We start from the raw sequence: 19,578 nt of genomic DNA, 5'->3' as shown, positions 1-19,578 counted from the left end.
CACATAGGCAGCACGATATGTGATAGTGTTGGGGGAGAAGTGATGAAGTTGAGCCCCGAAGAAATTCAGAAACCCTCGGAAGAAAGGATGAGGGGCCAAAGAATATCCACGGTCGACGTGGGTGGCAAGCAAGACGAGTCACCTTCTTGTGGTTGCGGCTCAGTCTCGTCCCCCGGAAGCCACCAAGACTCATGGGCAATCAGTCCTACATCCACCAGATCTTCCATGTCATCTATCACGATGGTCGACCGGATCCAGTCGCCCTGGATCCAGCCGCGCGGCAGGGTAGATCTTGATGACGATCCGCCCCGGCTCGTCTTCTTCTCCTTTGCCTTCGCCGTCGCTTTCTTCGCACGCTCCAGAGCGGCGGTCTTGTCCTTCCCCATTACTGCGGAATGGTCTTGAGGTGGGCGGCGGCGCCGAAAGTGAAGACAGAAGCAGTGGAGGAACGGAGGAGGAAGAAGGAGAAATTGAGGCGCACTATGCAAAACCTCCCAGCCCGACGTCTTATATGGAGTCATTTCCAAGTGACTGACGACTGGGCCCGGGCGATCTTGTCAAATCCCACAACCGGCGCTCGCTCGGTACATGGTGAAAAAGGCGGTGTGGTGATCGAGGCGTCCCTGCCTAATCCGTCCCGGTTACTGCGGCCTCCTCCGTCCCGCGCGCTTCCCGAAATTTCGAATCCCGCAAGATCCGGGAACTGCAGAGCAACCTGTCAGACTAAAGATTTCTTTCGTATCAACACTCGAAGCTTATCAGCAAAAGTTCATTCGACAAACCAAGAATGGATCAAGGCGACTGAAAAATAAGTTGAAGCCATCAAGTTGTTCATTGATCCTAACAAGACGCTTCAGAAGCGCAAAAATTGAGTCGGAAATATTTTCAACTCCTTCTCCACTCGAACCCTGAACCATTCGAGGGCTAATGATGAAGCTATGTACCTAGGGTAGGGTCATAGGCCTGACCTAGACACCCTCCCCTATGACATCACCCTAAAGTTAGAAGGATTCAAGGGATACCATCATCCACTCGACACAAGAATTCCACTTAGTAGACTCAATGTCACTCGACCATAGCAGTAATCACTCGACAGACAAAAGATCAAAAGCCATTTGGAACTGCAACAGTCGGACATTTACTCCGTAGACTTAATGGTCATTTATGTCACTTTATAGCTAGCGTTACCAGAAACGCCCCACCTTTATGTACCTTAAACCCCTGTGTAACTGAGGGCGGGAGGGGCCTGGCGAACTCTATATAAGCCACCCCTCCTTAGGAACAAGGGTTCGCACCTCCTGTAACACCACACACATATAATCCAATCGACCGCCTCCGGGCACCGAGACGTAGGGCTATTACTTCCACCGTGAAGGGCCTGAACTCATAAATCTTGTGTGTACAACTTCACCATAGCTGGGATCTTTCCTCTTCATACCTACCCCCATTCTACTATCAGTCTTAGAACCACGACACCTCCCACTCACTTCTTTCGAGAGAAACTCGTTCTCTAGAAAGGATCCATTCTTAGCAACGAATGTCTTGCCTTCGGATCTGTGATAGAAGGTGTACCCAACAATCTCCTTTGGGTATCCTATGAAGACACATTTCTCTGATTTGGGTTCGAGCTTATCAGGTTGAAGCTTTTTCACATAAGCATCGCAGCCCCAAACTTTAAGAAACGACAACTTTGGTTTCTTGCCAAACCACAGTTCATAAGGCGTCATCTCAAGGGATTTTGATGGTGCCCTATTTAACGTGAATGCAGCTGTCTCTAAAGCATAACCCGAAAATGATAGCGGTAAATCAGTAAGAGACATCATAGATCGCACCATATCCAGTAAAGTACGATTACGACGTTCAGATACACCATTACGCTGTGGTGTTCTTGGTGGCGTGAGTTGTGAAACTATTCCGCATTGTTTCAAATGTAAACCAAACTCGTAACTCAAATATTCTCCTCCATGATCAGATCGTAGAAACTTTATTTTCTTGTTACGATGATTTTCCACTTCATTCCGAAATTCTTTGAACTTTTCAAATGTTTCAGATTTATGCTTCATTAAGTAGATATACCCATATCTGCTCAAATCATCTGTGAAGGTGAGAAAATAACGATACCCGCCACGAGCCTCAATATTCATCGGACCACATACATCAGTATGTATGATTTCCAATAAATCTGTTGCTCGCTCCATTGTTCCGGAGAATGGCGTTTTAGTCATCTTGCCCATGAGGCATGGTTCGCAAGTACCAAGTGATTCATAATCAAGTGATTCCAGAAGTCCATCAGTAAGGAGTTTCTTCATGCACTTTACACCAATATGACCCAAACGGCAGTGCCACAAATAAGCTGCACTATCATTATCAACTCTGCATCTTTTGGCTTCAACATTATGAATATGTGTACCACTACTATCGAGATTCAACACAAATAGACCACTCTTCAAGGGTGCATGACCATAAAATATATTACTCATATAAATAGAACAACCATTATTCTCAGATTTAAATGAATAACCGTCTCGCATCAAACAAGATCCAAATATAATGTTCATGCTTAACGCTGGCACCAAATAACAATTATACACGTCTAAAACTAATCCCGAAGGTAGATGTAGAGGTAGCGTGCCAACGGCGATCACATCGACTTTCGAACCATTTCCCACGCGCATCGTCACCTCGTCCATAGCCAGTCTTCGCTTAATCCGTAGTCCCTATTTCGAGTTGCAAATATTAGCAACAGAACCAGTATCAAATACCCAGCTGCTACTGCGAGCTCTAGTAAGGTACACATTAATAACATGTATATCACATATACCTTTGTTCACCTTGCCATCCTTCTTATCCGCCAAATACTTGGGGCAGTTCCGCTTCCAGTGACCAGTCCCTTTGCAGTAGAAGCACTCAGTCTCAGGCTTAGGTCCAGACTTGGGTTTCTTCTCTTGGGCAGCAACTTGTTTGCGGTTCTTCTTGAAGTTCCCTTTCTTCTTTCCTTTACCCTTTTTCTTGAAACTGGTGGTCTTGTTGACCATCAACACTTGATGCTCCTTCTTGATTTCTACCTCTGCAGCTTTTAGCATTGCAAAGAGCTCGGGGATCGTATTATCCATCCCTTGCATATTATAGTTCATCACGAAACTCTTGTAGCTTGGTGGCAGTGATTGAAGAACTCTGTCAATGGCACTATCAACAAGAAGGTTAACTCCCAATTGAGTCAAGTGGTTATGGTACCCAGACATTCTGAGTATATGTTCACTGACAAAACTATTCTCCTGCATCTTGCAGCCGTAGAACTTATTGGAGACTTCATATCTCTCAATCCGGGCATTTTCTTGAAATATTAACTTCAACTCCTGGAACATCTCATATGCTCCATGACGTTCAAAACGTCGTTGAAGTCCCGGTTCTACGCCGTAAAGCATGGCACACTGAACTATCAAGTAGTCATCAGCTTTACTCTGCCAGACGTTCTTAACGTCATCAGCAGCATCTGCAGCAGGCCTGGCACCTAGCGGTGCTTCCAAGACGTAATTCTTCTGTGCAGCAATGAGGATAATCCTCAAGTTACAGACCCAGTCCGTATAATTGCTACCATCATCTTTCAACTTTGTTTTCTCAAGGAACGCATTAAAATTCAATGGAACAACAGCACAAGCCATCTATCTACAATAACATAGACAAGGAAAATACTATCAGGTACTAAGTTCATGATAAATTTAAGTTCAATTAATCATATTACTTAAGAACTCCCACTTAGATAGACATCCCTCAAATCATCTAAGTGATCACGTGATCCATATCAACTAAACCATAACCGATCATCACATGAGATGGAGTAGTTTTCAATGGTGAACATCTTTATGTTGATCATATCTACTATATGATTCACGCTCGACCTTTCGGTCTCAGTTTTCCGAGGCCATATCTGCATATGCTAGGCTCGTCAAGTTTAACCCGAGTATTCTACGTGTGCAAAATTTTCTTACACCCGTTGTAGATGAACGTTGAGCTTATCACACCCGATCATCACGTGGTGTCTTGGCACGATGAACTTTGGCAACGGTGCATACTCAGGGAGAACACTTTTACCTTGAAATTTAGTGAGATATCATCTTATAATGCTACCATCAAACAAAGCAAAATAAGATGAATAAAGGATAAACATCACATGCAATCAATATAAGTGATATGATATGGCCATCATCATCTTGTGCCTTTGATCTCCATCTCCAAAGCACCGTCATGATCACCATCGTCGCTGGCGCGACACCTTGATCTCCATCGTAGCATCGTTGTTGTCTCGCCATCTATTGCTTCTACGACTTTCGCTACCGCTTAGTGATAAAGTAAAGCAATTCCAGGGCGATTGCATTGCATACAATAAAGCGACAACCATATGGCTCCTGTCAGTTGTCGATAACTCCGTTACAAAACATGATCATCTCATACAATAAATGTAGCATCATGTCTTGACCATATCACATCACAACATGCCCTGCAAAAACAAGTTAGACGTCCTCTACTTTGTTGTTGCAAGTTTTACATGGCTCCTACGGGCTGAGCAAGAACCGCTCTTACCTACGCATCAAAACCACAACGATAGTTCGTCAAGTTAGTGTTGTTTTGACCTTCACAAGGACCGGGCATAGCCACACTCGGTTCAAATAAAGTTGGAGAAACTGACACCCGCCAGCCACCTGTGTGCAAAGCACGTCGGTAGAACCAGTCTCGCGTAAGCGTATGCGTAATGTCGATCCGGGCCGCTTCATCCAACAATACCGCCGAACTAAAGTATGACATGCTGGTAAGTAGTATGACTTGTATCACCCACAACTCACTTGTGTTCTACTCATACATATAACATCTACGCATAAAACCTGGCTCTGATACCACTGTTCGGGAACGTAGTAATTTCAATAATTTTCCTATGCACACGCAAGATCATGGTGATGCATAGCAACGAGAGGGGAGAGTGTCATCCACGTACCCTCATAGACCGTTAAGCGGAAGCATTATGACAACGCGGTTGATGTAGTCGTACGTCTTCACGATCGACCGATCCTCAGTACCGAACGTACGGCACCTCTGCGTTCAGCACACGTTCATCTCCGTGACGTCCCGCGAACTCACGATCCAGTAGAGCTCGAGGGAGAGTTTGTTAGCACGACGGCGTGGTGACGATGTTGATGAAGCTACCGTCGCAGGGCTTCGCCTAAGCACCGCTACAGTATGACCGAGGTGCATTATGGTGGAGGGGGGCACCGCACACGGCTGGGAGAGATCAATGATCAACTTGTGTGTCCTAGGGTGCCCCCTGCCCCGTATACAAAGGAGAAAGGGGGGAGGCCGGCCGGCCCTGTAGAGCGCGCCAGGAGGAGGAGTCCTCCTCCTAGTAGGAGTAGGGCTCCCCTCTTTCCTACTCCTACTAGGAGGGGGAAAGGAAGGGGGAGAAGGAGAAGGAAAGGGGGGCGCCCCCCCCTTCCTAGTCCAATTTGGACCAGAGGGGGAGGGGGCACACGACCTGCCCTGGCCGGCCCCTCTCTCTCTCCGCTAGGGCCCAACAAGGCCCATTAACCCCCGGGGGGTTCCGGTAACCCCTTCGGCATTCCGGTAAAATCTTGATTTCACCCGGAACTCTTTCGATGTCCAAATGTAGGCTTCCAATATATCAATCTTTATGTCTCGACCATTTCGAGACTCCTCGTCATGTCCATGATCATATCCCGGACTCTGAACTACCTTCGGTACATCAAAACATATAAACTCATAATACCGATCATCACAGAACTTTAAGCGTGCGGACCCTACGGGTTCGAGAACTATGTAGACATGACCGAGACATGTATCCGGTCAATAACAAATAGTGGAACCTGGATGCTCATATTGGTTCCTACATATTCTACGAAAATCTTTATCAGTCAAACCGCATAACACTATACGTTGTTCTCTTTGTCATCGGTATGTTACTTGCCCGAGATTCGATTGTCGGTATCTCAATACCTAGTTCAATCTCGTTACCGGCAAGTATCTTTACTCGTTCCGTAATACATCATCCTGTAACTAACTCATTAGTTACAATGTTTGCAAGGCTTATAGTGATGTGTATTATCGAGAGGGCCCAGAGATACCTCTCCGACAATCAGAGTGACAAATCCTAATCTTGATCTATGCCAACTCAACAAGTACCATCGGAGACACCTGTAGAGCACCTTTATAATCACCCAGTTACGTTGTGACGTTTGGTAGCACACAAAGTGTTCCTCCAGTAATCGGGAGTTGCATAATCTCATAGTCATAGGAACATGTATAAGTCATGAAGAAAGCAATAGCAGTAAACTAAAACGATCAAGTGCTAAGCTAACCAAATGGGTCAAGTCAATCACATCATTCTACTAATGATGTGATCCCGTTAATCAAATGACAAGTCATGTCTATGGCTAGGAAACTCAACCATCTTTGATCAACGAGCTAGTCAAGTAGAGGCATACTAGCGACACTATGTTTGTTTATGTATTCACACATGTATTATGTTTTCAGTTAATACAATTCTAGCATGAATAATAAACATTTATCATGATATGAGGAAATAAATAATAACTTTATTATTTCCTCTAGGGCATATTTCCTTCAGATGACACTACTACTACTTTACTTTATGCTAGTCTGCACTCTTCTAATGCTGCAAGACCGTTGAATATGTTGAAGATGCTAGTCTTCGATAGGAGTAGGCTCTCCCCTCTATTCTGGCATTTCTGCAGCCCAGTCCACATGTACTAACTTTTCATTGATATCGATGCATATGTAGTGTAGATCCTTGCTTGCTGAGTACTTCGGATGAGTACTCATGGTTGATTTGCTATTTCTTTTCCCCCTTCCCCAGTTATTGCGATCATATGATGGAGTCCAGGAGCCAGAGGATCCCGAGGATGATTTCAACATGAAGTTCGACTTCGACGAGTTGTTAGGAGTTCCCAGGCATGAGGCCTTGCCTTTTCGATCGTTGCTACTTTTGTGCTAGCCATCTTATGGCAACTTGTTTAACTTATGTCTGTACTCAGGTATTGTTGCTTCGCTGACTCATCTATGATCGAGCACTTGTATTCGAGCCCTCGAGGCCCCTGGCTTGTATTATGATGCTTGTATGACTTATTTATTTTTAGAGTTGTGTTGTGATATCTTCCCGTGAGTCCCTGATCTTGATCGTACACGTTTACGTGTATGATTAGTGTACGGTTGAATCGGGGACGTTACATAGGGCCGGCCTCCTCTCCTCCTTTATATACGGGGGCAGGGGGCACCCCAAAACACATCAATTGTTCTCTTAGCCGTGTGTGGTGCCCCCTCCACAGTTTACTCCTCCAGTCATATTATCGTAGTGCTTAGGCGAAGCCCTGTGCAGATCACATCACCATCACCGTCACCACGCCGCTGTGCTGACAAAACTCTCCCTCAACACTTTGCTGGATCAAGAGTTCGAGGGACGTCATCGAGCTGAACGTGTGCAGAACTCGGAGGTGCCGTATGTTCGGTGCTTGATCGGTTGGATCGCGAAGACGTTCGACTACATCAACCGCGTTAAGCTAACGCTTCCGCTTTCGGTCTATGAGGCTATGTGGACACACTCTCCCCCTCTCGTTGCTATGCATCTCCTAGATAGATCTTGTGTGATCGTAGGAAACTTTTTGAAATTGCATGCTACGTTCCCCAACATAGTATATCAAGTTTGATCGTCGAGGGTTCGTCACACTGTCGTAGGGAGCTATGAATACAACATTACCTCGGAAATTTCAAAGCCCCTCTTGTATCACTTGCACCCAATCCCCAAGGCAAAAGAATTGGAGAGTATACCGATTATCTTTCAATGGCCTAAACTTCACGTGTTGAGCTAGATCCCACCCCGCCGCATGTTTTTGAAGAGCTAGAACCGGCTGTATGGTTTATCTATGTGAACTATTGCGATCGCCATCCATCTGATGGCTTCCGGCAGCGCCTCCTCATAAAAAATATACCATCTAGGTCTTCCTCAGGAAGCCCAAGTTTCTTCATCGTCAACTCCACCTCACAGACCACCGCTGATCTCGACATGGAGCCCGATGTCGATCCCGGCAACGTATCCTTCTCCATCAGGTGCCCTAAACTGAGCAAGCAAGATCGGGGTTTTGATGTGAACCCTAGATTTCCGTCTGCCCCTAGAAAAGTCCGACCAAGACCGGGCAGTGATCACCAAGATCACCCCGTATCAGTCCGAGTCCGAGGGAACCAGGAGGAAGATGGCGGAATGGAAGCGGCGCAGTCGCCTCTGAGAGAACAAAAACCCTAACCAAGGAAAAAAAGACAGGTTCGGCTTTTAGTTGTTGAGAAAAGGTTGGTTCGGTGACGACGAAGGGATGTCGCTACACGCTTGTGGGCCTTGAGGCGGCCTGCTCGCTGGTGATTCTGTGTGTGGTAGTCAGCTCCACATTTGTGATCACGGTGGCTTCTTCCATGTTTGATTATGTTTTGCGCTCGCACGCGCCGCTAAGTAGGAAAACGAGCGGAAGTTTCCAAGAAGCAACCGTGGGCCGTGGATGGACGTCAATGTCGCTGTTCCTTGGCGCGAACCGTCCAAGTCAACGACGACTCGTTCCCTTCACGCCTGCTGTACTTCACTCTGTACCTCAGTGGGGCCATCATCCATCCATCCATCCATATGACCCACGGCAACTCCTGCATGCGACATGTGACCGGTCGTGACCACACACACATCCTTCCATCACTTCGTAGTATCAAAGTGTTGTTGTTTTGTGCGTGGTTGATAGCTGCAATTGGGCCTGAAATATCCCCGTACCGTACGCACTCGGTTAATCTTACACGATCGATCATGTCCTCGAGTCCTGATAACGGCCACGCCGCTCATGCTTATAAATCGTACCTCGGGCACGAACATAACTCATGTGATTATCGATTCTTCAGTGCGAAAGCGAAGCTGGAATAAGTAGAGTACGCATGGTTTTACACGAGAAAATTTTGATTCTCTCTGCGGCATGATATGCGCGAGGAAAGTCGGCCAAAGCGGCACAAGGCCACGGCCGAAAAGCAAGAGAAACAATTTTAAAAATTGGGTCATCTCCGCCGATATCCTGACCTGCCCGGCGTCCGTGTTTCGATCAGACAACGTGGCATTTTCCAAAGTCTACGCCGACGACATGACCTGCTTCTCCTTTTCTTTTTTACCTTACCTGATCGCCAGAGTCATTCTTTTTCAGTTCGATTTTGCGTCTTTCGTTTGGCAAGTCAACATAGCACGTTTTTCTTTTTAATTTGGTGGTTTGTTCATTAAGCCAAGCCCAAAATTCATCAGATAATAAGCTAATGTTTTGGCTCTTTCTTCGGATGCCTGACAGATGACCAAAGAGAGCCATGGACATGCCAAAACTTGCTAAACATCAAAACAAGGGCCATGAGCACGAGTCGTTCCCCGGTATTATGCTTTGTGTTGAAGTCTGAATTATAGTTATTCAGATGAAACCTAGTAATCTATTTCTATGGGCTTCAGTATTGAAGTATTCAGGCCGCACCAAATTAATTTAATACTCCCTTTGTCCCATATAATATAGTGCACAATAATTTTGAATGTCAGATGTTGCAATGTTTGACTAAGTCTATAGAGAAATTTATCTATTTCTGTAATACCCAATCCATTCACAAATATAAATTGTTCTAACTTTTTTCAGAGTCAGATTACATAAACATGTTTTACTGTGATTGTTCACTCATTTCAGTTTGTAAATAGTCCATATTGAAATATCTCAAACATGTTATACTCTCTATGTTTTTGCATACAATGTCACTTTGTTTTTCGTGTCAAATTTTGACTTGTGACTTTAGTAAACAAAATATGGTTTCTATGTCATTAGAAATATATCATCGCAAAGTTGCTTGAAATAGCATCTGATGATATACTTTTGGCGGCATATAACTCATATTTTATTGGTAAACTAATGATCGAAGTTAGACATAAAAATATGAAGCGGTGTTGTATAAAAAGACGGAGAGAGTAATTGTGAATGGAGGTAGTACCAAATATACATTGTATGAAAATATATTTCGTGGTTAATCTAATGATAAAGATTTAGTATTCTAAATTTTCATATTTTTTCTGAAAACTTGTCAAAGTTTATATAGTTTGACCTTAAAATAGCCTGCAACTATTGTGGGATGGAGGAAATATATTATAAGCATTCACTAGTAAAAAAATATTTTGCAAAATGTTTGTGGGGCCATGGCCCCCATAGCCCATGCTACACACAAACTACACACCAATCGGGTCAAATCTTCAACGTACAGGCATAGCGACTTGTAAGATTAGAAGGCGCAGAGGACAAGTGATACCTTGCAACCTGTTAACTGTGTGTGCTGTGCAGCTAATGTCTTCGCGTTCATACTACATAACGATGGGTTGACCAGCCGGTCCAGGCTGATGGTTACAGAGGAAATTCCCGGCTCTGACCGTCGCTTTCATCCGCAACTTGCATGAAACTTCGCACGCTTGATCCAGATAACGAATAATACACTACCATTACATGATTAATTAGAGCATCTACAATTAAATTAGGCAGATTTGGCCCCTCAAACACGCGCGAACGCGCCCATGCAACGTCGTTCAAGTTACATAGATCAACAGACGGACATAGGCAAGCACAATATATTGGCCAAAAGATCACGAATGGATGTTCAAAAGACCACCAAAATTCACATGAACAACGGACAATCTCGAACTACATCTAATACTTGAAATTAAATTAAAGAAAGCGAATATTCACCACTTCCGGGGCGGCCCTTTCCTCTTCCAGTCGCCGGTGCAGCTGTAGCCGTCGGCGACTGGTGGAGGGTCGTCTGATTCGTCGGACGGGGAGCTGTTGTCGTCGTCGAAGGAGGAGACAATGATGAGGCCCTTGAGGCACTGGACGACCCGGTCCTGCTGGCGCTTGAACTTCGCTAGCCGAGTCGCCTTCATCGCCTTCTCCTTGGCCTCGCGTTTGGACTGCTCGATGGCAAGCCGGAGAGCCTTGCATTCTTCCAGCGGAGCCGCCGAGCGTCTGTCTCCGCCGTCGTAAGCGATCGGCGGTAGTCGTCGGGCTCCGCCGGTAACCCGTGGCGGCGGCGGAAAGAGCTCTCCGCGCGCGTCCCTCTCCCTTGCCCGCTGCCTCTTGCGGCGGGCAGCGCGCACTTCGGACTTCGGCGTGCGCGACCGGGTTAGCTGGGCGGGCACACACCCATTGCCGCTTGCGTTGGGGAGCAGCAGTCGACGGGGCAAAGGACGGCGTGGGGGAGACGCGGACTGCGCAGGCTGCGCGGAGCCAAACGTGGGCTAGGAGGAGCCAGTGCCGATGTCCTTGCTGCGCCGGCGGGGGAGAGGCGAGGTGGCATATCCGGAACTGCCACCCGAGTACACCTTGGATCTCTCAAGGGCAATGCAGAGGGCCAGCTCCTCGTCAGAGTCGGAGGAGGAGCGGCTGCCGACGCTCAACATGGTCGCCGGAGTCATCGGAAGGAATCGAATCGAAGAAATCGACAGGAAGAAGAAGAGACGAATCAAGAGTGGGCTGAGATAGAGTTTCTGGATTGGGGATATTTGCGGGGATGGAGTGGGGTCGGGGTGGGCCGTTGGGCTGACTTATCGGATGCGCCTCATATTCACCCTATATTTAGGCTGGATATGAGGGGCGTCGGACAGGCCAGATGTTTGAGGCCCGTTTGAGGCGTCTGGCTGGCCATATTTTTATGATCGATCAATGTCCGGATGTTTGAGACAGGTTTGAGATGCCCATGTCTGCATGTTTTGTCGAGCTGCCGACTGTCCACGTTCGACTGGATAACGTGATCTTTTTTGAGCTCAAGGTCTACGCGGCGTCACATGCTCCCGTTTTTCCTGAACAAGAAAGGCAGCAGCGCGACGTCACTTGATTCTCTCTTCTGACAAGTCAACACGATACGCGTATGCGTGCGCTGGGAGTGGGACCCGCAGGGCCTTCGTTGGACGCACGTACTCCCTCCGGTCTTTTTACTTTGCACACTGAATTTGCCGAAAGTCAAACTTTGTTAAGTTTGATCAAATTTATATTAGAAATTATTAGCATCTATAATATCTAATAAATATAATATGAAAATATATTTCAAGATGAATCTAATGATATTGGTGTTGTTATGTGAATGTCTATAATTTTTTATATAAACTTGGTTAAAGTTGGATAAGATTAATTTCGGACAAACCTAATATGCAGAGTAAAAAGGACCAGAGGGAGTAATTGGGTCAAATCGTCAACTCGATGGTAGTAGCTATCATCAAGCTGATGGATGGCTTGCGGGGTCTGCATTGCTCCGTCATTACGCCAACGGCGTATGGACACATGACAAGTTGACCATGTTGCCTCGTTAATTAACTGAATACACAATGGATTATGTAGACACCACGTTATGCTTACGGCTCCCATGCATGCGACAAAATGGGAGAGGAGAGGATGAGAAGGATGGGCCATAGTGGGGCGTTGAGTTTTATCTCAATCTGTGCGACGAGGAACTCAATTCGGAGCCAGAAGCAGGAACTTCGACAGTGAAGCGCACGCAGGAGGAGGGATCCGCCTGCTGATTTGGTCAGAGCTCAAGGATGGAGGAGTCAGCAAATGTGTGCCACTGGCCCACTGCCACGCGCCTTTACGGGTTTATAATAATATTCAAAGTCAAGTAAACCCCCTCTCTGCTCGCTCGCTGTCAGCAGAAACTGCCTCTTCTCCTTCCGAGTGTTTGAGGCCGGACAAGTGCTTAGGTGCGAAGCAAAATTCAAACTCCTCCGGGTGTTGGATGAGAGATCAAAAAAATGCAACGCATGCAGCTTCACCACCCAAGCTAAAGCTAGGGTGGTGATCTTTGTTGCCGTAGCGATCGCGTACGGATGCAACCGCGGACAATTCTTTTACCATCATCTGCTTGACTCCTGGCGCCACTCCCTGTTTGCTAGCAACCGTCGTATACATATATATATATTGTTCCATGCGCTTGGTCTCTTGTGTTTTTGGAGCGGGGTGGGTGTGGATGGATATTCACACGCAAGTCTTTCAGATCTGTACTCGCACCAAGGAATCCTCGTCACCCTTTGAAAGCCACATGCATGCATGCATGCATGCATGTATCGGCTAGAAATATTTTTCTCGCGCGCGTACATGATAGACCTAGACCCGCGCAACACCAGAATCAGAAAGAGAGATATTTCGGACCAAGCATAATTTAGCTGACAGTGCATATATCGAACAAAGAGGAGCCCCCTTGTCTGAATAGATTGGTGCCGCCTTGTGAAGTTTTTATTTATTTTTGTTTTAATATTTTTTGGCGAGGGTCGCCCTGTCAAGTTGTGAACAGCTTGAATGAGCGCCTGCCAGTTGCCGCATCATTCACACGAAATCCCCGAAGAATCCGGCTCTCTTTTCTAGCTAGTCTCCGTCACATGGCATGACCTGCTACTGCTAGCTAATCCAAATATATGTATTCTACCACATGTATGTATATTAAGAGAGAATCACCCTGATAATACAGAGGGATCAGTTGGATGATTCGGCCAGTTAATTAGTCAAGTATTCTTTTCGCGATCAATACTTAAGTGGGCATGCCGGTCGCATCATCACATGTAGTTGCTAGCTTGAATTGCATGATTGATCGGTCCACCTGCCAGGTTTAGGGTTGTCAAACAGCTATACATATCTGGGGTCAACTTTGTTAGTAATCAAGTACTCCCTCTGTCCCATAATATAAGAATGTTTTTTAAATTGTTTTAGCTTAAAAAACGTTTTTATATTATGGGACGGAGGGAGTATATTATCTCGGGGTCAAAAAAAAGTATATTATCTCGTTTATGGAGCACACAAATTAAGTATTCCCCGGTCACCTTTTTTATTTTCGTTGGATTAACTAAATGTATCACTTGGCACATGGAATGGCAAGGAAACTAGGGTCTTAGGGAAATACCAGGCAACTCATAATAGCACAACCGTTGCAATAAACATAAAAGAGGACTTGTACAAAGATAAAGTTCTGACATTTTTTACATCAACTATAGCATTGGTGCGATACTCAGTGATTTTTACTTTGAGCGGACGCATAATACCTCATCAGCACATGGATTTGCAGACTTCTTGTTGTTGGACATGCATCTCGAAGTCATGGGCGGATCCAGTGTGGGCCACAAACATTTTGCAAAATTTTATTTTACTAATGGATGCTTATAATATATTTCCTCCATCTCACAATAGTCGTAGGTCATTTTAAAGTCAAACTATATAAACTTTGACAAGTTTCAGAAAAATGTGAAAAATTAGAATACTAAATCTTTGTCATCAGATTCATCACGAAATATATTTTCATACAATGTATATTTGGTACTACCTCCATTCACAATTACTCTCTCTGTCTTTTTATACAACACCGTTTCATATTTTTATGTCTAACTTTGATCATTAATTTACCAAGAAAATATGAGTTATGTGCCACAAAAAGTATATCATTGGATGCACATTTCAAGAAACTTTGCGATGATATATTCCTAATGACATAGAACCCATATTTTGTTGACTAAAGTTGCAAGTCAAAATTTGACACGAAAAATAGAGTGACATTGTATACAAAAATAGAGAAAGTATAACATGCTTGAGATATTTCAATGGGTGAATTCCGTATATGCCACTCAAAACTTGCTCGTATCCGCATATGCCATTGGAAATTTCCCTCTGTTAAATATGCCACCGAAAATTTGCACCGCGTACATATATGCCACTATGGCCAGTTTGACCGTTAGTTGACTGTCAAGTGGAAGGTGAAAAGACGATTTTGCCCCTGGGCGTTCTTGTGCACTGCAGCACCAACTTTATCGATCCAGTACTGTAGCGTTCGATGCACTGCGCAGAATACTTTTGCGTCCAGTACTGGAGCAACTAGTGCAGCGGGCGACGTACTGTAGTAACAATTACTGTAGCGCATGATATTTTTAAAAATGTGTCCTTCTATATTGCGTACAATTTTTACTAATATTGTTTTTTGAAAGTGAAGAATTACTGCGATGGAGCCTGTGTTGCCAACAATTTTTTTTTAAGTGAACAAAATTTGGAAAAAGTGGGTGGCACAGTTTTAAAAAAAATCGCGTGCTACAGTAATTGTTGCTACAGCAGGCCCCGTTCCATATTGCGAACATTTTTTTAAAGTGAACAAAATTTGAAAAAAGTGGGCGGTACGGATATTCACATTTTTTTAAAAAGTGGGCGCTACAGTGCATCAGACGCTGCAGTGTCGCTCTGTTGCTACAGTGTAGGTCAAGGGCAAAATTGTCTTTTCACTTTCCACTTGACGGTCAACTAACGGTCAAACTGGCCATAGTGGCATATCTGTACGCGGTGCAAATTTTTGGTGGCATATTTGATAGAGGGAAATTGCCAATGGCAGATGGGGGTACGGGCAAGTTTTGAGTGGCATATACGGAATTCACCCTATTTCAATATGGACTACTTACAAACTGAAATGAGTGAACAATCACACTAAAACACGTGCCATTAAAAAAACTATGAAGTTGTTTCTCCGCTTCATCGGAGCTATATGTTAGACTGGGAAGGGGGGGGGGGGGCATTGCCCCCGGCTATAAACAACTTTCCGAATAAATTATTGTTGGAGGGTCAAGATATGTAATTTTTAGCTTTTGAACGTTAAACAGTCATATTCTGTCTTGCCCCATGACAGCTTTTGTCTAGCTCCGCCACTACGGGTGGCCAAGGTGCCTAGAAGCGCGTATAGTCATGCCCTAGAGATTAGCCGGTGTTCAACGAACGTCGTTAATAAATCCCTATATCGTGCTTCGTGTAATGATTGGTTCTTGATAAATGGGTATGCATCTCGGAGTATTTTTAACATATGCTAATTAAGCATGGCTCTTATGATGATCAGTGCACGATGCTGAGGTGACGTGCAGCCGAAAAGGCTACTTTGGCTGTGCGTCCATCCAATTTGCTTTCTCCTTTTCCTTTTTGAACCCCAGAGCTACATTTTTCCAAAATGTTTGGGTCGTAAAGTGAAAGGAATATTCTACCCTCACCGGTTGTTGGGCGTGCCTGAATCTAAGTCAGGCCCACCATAGGCGAGGAGGGTGGAGAGAGACCTGCTGATATCCCACCAGGAATCTCACTTTCTGTAGCCTTTTGCATGGATTTAGCTGAAGCAGAAAAGGTCGTACTAGATGGCTAGATGCTAGTAGTACGTGACATTCATTGTACTATGATGAATCAATCTCACAAACAGGGTCACATGATGTTTAATACTAGTACCCTGCATAATCAGCTGCAAAGTTCACTACCACAATAGTTTAAACCATTTGGACACGGTATAGCTAAGAGAGATAGACTACACTATTCCCCTATTGTAAAATTCCCCTATTGCAATGTTTTCTCTTTTGTAAAATTCTTCAATCTATTCATAAATAGTCGTCGTGGTATATCTGTGGATTGCAAACCGGCAAAGGGTTTGCTTTATGACCAATTTCTAACGCTTTAGTTCCTCCTCCGCAAGAAACGACCCCAGACTCTCCTCCGCCTCCTCTTCCTATCGGCTCCACCATGTCTCCGATGACCTTTGAGCCACGGAGGTGCCGAGAACCTCGCCCCCTCCCCCCGTGCCGGCGGCAGGGACCCCGCTCTCAATTTTGTTAGGTTTAGCGTCTTGGTTGGACTTTGCGGCAACGATTTTTCTCAATAACAACAATGTCTCTCACATTAGATCCCCGTTCCGATGGTGCGTGTAGCGTCATCGAAGGGTGTGTGGAGCGTATTTCTTTCAAATCTCATGGGATTCAGTCAGTGTTGGCCTTCAGTGGATATGTACGGATTTGGTCTTCGTTCGTCTTCGTTTGAGTGTTTATATGTCTGTACGATCTACGACTCTCTTCGTTGGCGATGTTTGCTACTATGGTGTGCTTTTCATATCGGGCCTTAGCACGATGACTCTCCAAATGTCATATTGTCATCTTGCTATTGCAATGCTCTGTTTTCTTGTAACTTACTACTTTGAGATGCATGCTGAATAGCGGTTTTAGAGTGGAGTATTAGTTGTAGATGCAGTTGGATAATGGACTACACATCATGGATGTAATGTGTATATGAGATTATACCATGAATGATCATAGTCATAAATATAAGTATTTTAATTTAATCGCTGGCCAACTATAATTTGTTTACCACACTACTTTGCTATGCTTGTGAGAGATGTCACTAGTGAATCCATAGCCCCTGGGTCTATTCTCTATTACCGAAATCTTCATTACAATTACTATTCTTTGATGTACCATTTTACCTTTTTATCAACATTATTATCCCGTGCAATATAACCTTTTAACTAGCAAGACAAGAAGCTTGACAACTTTCTTGACATGTTGGGGACAAGTTTGTGTTGTGTCTTGTGTGCAGGTACCAGTGGCTTTGTTTGCTGGGAGAAATCCTTCTTGTTTGATAAACCTTGGTTCTCTACCAAGGGAAATACTTATTGCTAGGTTACATCACCTTTATGTTGGGGAACGTAGCATAAATTCAAAATTTTCCTACGTGTCACCAAGATCAATCTATGGAGTCATCTAGCAATGAGGGAGGAGTGGATCTACATACCCTTGTAGATCGCGCGCGGAAGCGTTCAAGAGAACGGGGTTGATGGAGTCGTACTCGTCGTGATCCAAATCACCGATGATCCTAGCGCCGAACGGACGGCACCTCCGCGTTCAACACACGTACAGAGCAACGACGTCTCCTCCTTCTTGATCCAGCAAGGGGGGAGGAGAGGTTGATGGAGATCCAACAGCACGACGGCGTGGTGGTGGAAGTAGCGGGATTCCAACAGGGCTTCGCCAAGCGCTGCGGGAGGAGGGAGATGTGTCATGGGAGGGAGAGGGAGGCGCCAGGGCTCAGGTATGGTTGCCCTCCCTTCCCCCCACTATATATAGGGCCAAGGGAGAGGGGGGGCGCAGCCTTGGCCCTTCCTCCAAGGAAGGGTGCGGCCAGGGAGGAGTCCCTCCTCCCCAAGGCACCTCGGAGGTGCCTTCCCCCTTTAGGACTCTTCCTTTCCCTCTTCTCTTGGCGCATGGGCCTCTTGGGGCTGGTGCCCTTGGCCCATATAGGCCAAGGCGCACCCCCTACAGCCCATGTGGACCCCCGGGGCAGGTGGCCCCACCCGGTGGACCCCCGGGAACCTTCCGGTGGTCCCAGTACAATACCGGTGACCCCGAAACTTGTCCCGATGGCCGAAATAGCACTTTCTATATATAATTCTTTACCTCCGGACCATTCCGGAACTCCTCGTGACGTCCGGGATCTCATCCGGGACTCCGAACAACTTTCGGGTTACCGCATACTAATATCTCTATAACCCTAGCATCACCGAACCTTAAGTGTGTAGACCCTACGGGTTCGGGAGACATGCAGACATGACCGAGACGTTCTCCGGTCAATAACCAACAGCGGGATCTGGATACCCATGTTGGCTCCCACATGTTCCACGATGATCTCATCGGATTAACCACGATGTCAAGGACTTAATCAATCCCGTATACAATTCCCTTTGTCTATCGGTATGACACTTGCCCGAGATTCGATCGTCGGTATCCCGATACCTTGTTCAATCTCGTTACCGGCAAGTCTCTTTACTCGTTCCGTAACACATCATCCCGTGATCAACTCCTTGATCACATTGTGCACATTATGATGATGTCCTACCGAGTGGGCCCAGAGATACCTCTCCATTTACACGGAGTGACAAATCCCAGTCTCGATTCGTGCCAACCCAACAGACACTTTCGGAGATACCTGTAGTGTACCTTTATAGCCACCCAGTTACGTTGTGACGTTTGGCACACCCAAAGCACTCCTACGGTATCCGGCAGTTGCACAATCTCATGGTCTAAGAAAATGATACTTGACATTAGAAAAGCTTTAGCATACGAACTACACGATCTAGTGCTATGCTTAGGATTGGGTCTTTTCCATCACATCATTCTCCTAATGATGTGATCCCGTTATCAACGACATCCAATGTCCATGGTCAGGAAACCGTAACCATCTATTGATCAACGAGCTAGTCAACTAGAGGCTTACTAGGGACATGGTGTTGTCTATGTATCCACACATGTATCTGAGTTTCCTATCAATACAATTCTAGCATGGATAATAAACGATTATCATGAACAAGGAAATATAATAATAGCTAATTTATTATTGCATCTAGGGCATATTTCCAACAGTCTCCCACTTGCACTAGAGTCAATAATCCAGTTCACATCGATATGTGATTAACACTCAAGGTCACATCCCCATGTGACTATCACCCAAAGAGTTTACTAGAGTCAATAATCTAGTTCACATTACCATGTGATTAACACTCGATGAGTTCTGGGTTTGATCATGTTATGCTTGTGAGAGATGTTATACTCAACGGGTCTGAATCTTTCAGATCTGTATGTACTTCGCAAATCTCTATGTCATCTTGTAGATGCAGCTACTACGCTATATTTGGAGCCATTTCAAA

The sequence above is a fragment of the Triticum urartu genome, chromosome 7A (assembly GCF_056163025.1).
Source record: "Triticum urartu cultivar PI428250 chromosome 7A, HENAU_Tu73, whole genome shotgun sequence".
Classification (NCBI taxonomy): domain Eukaryota; kingdom Viridiplantae; phylum Streptophyta; class Magnoliopsida; order Poales; family Poaceae; genus Triticum; species Triticum urartu.
This window is presented reverse-complemented; position numbering follows the sequence as displayed.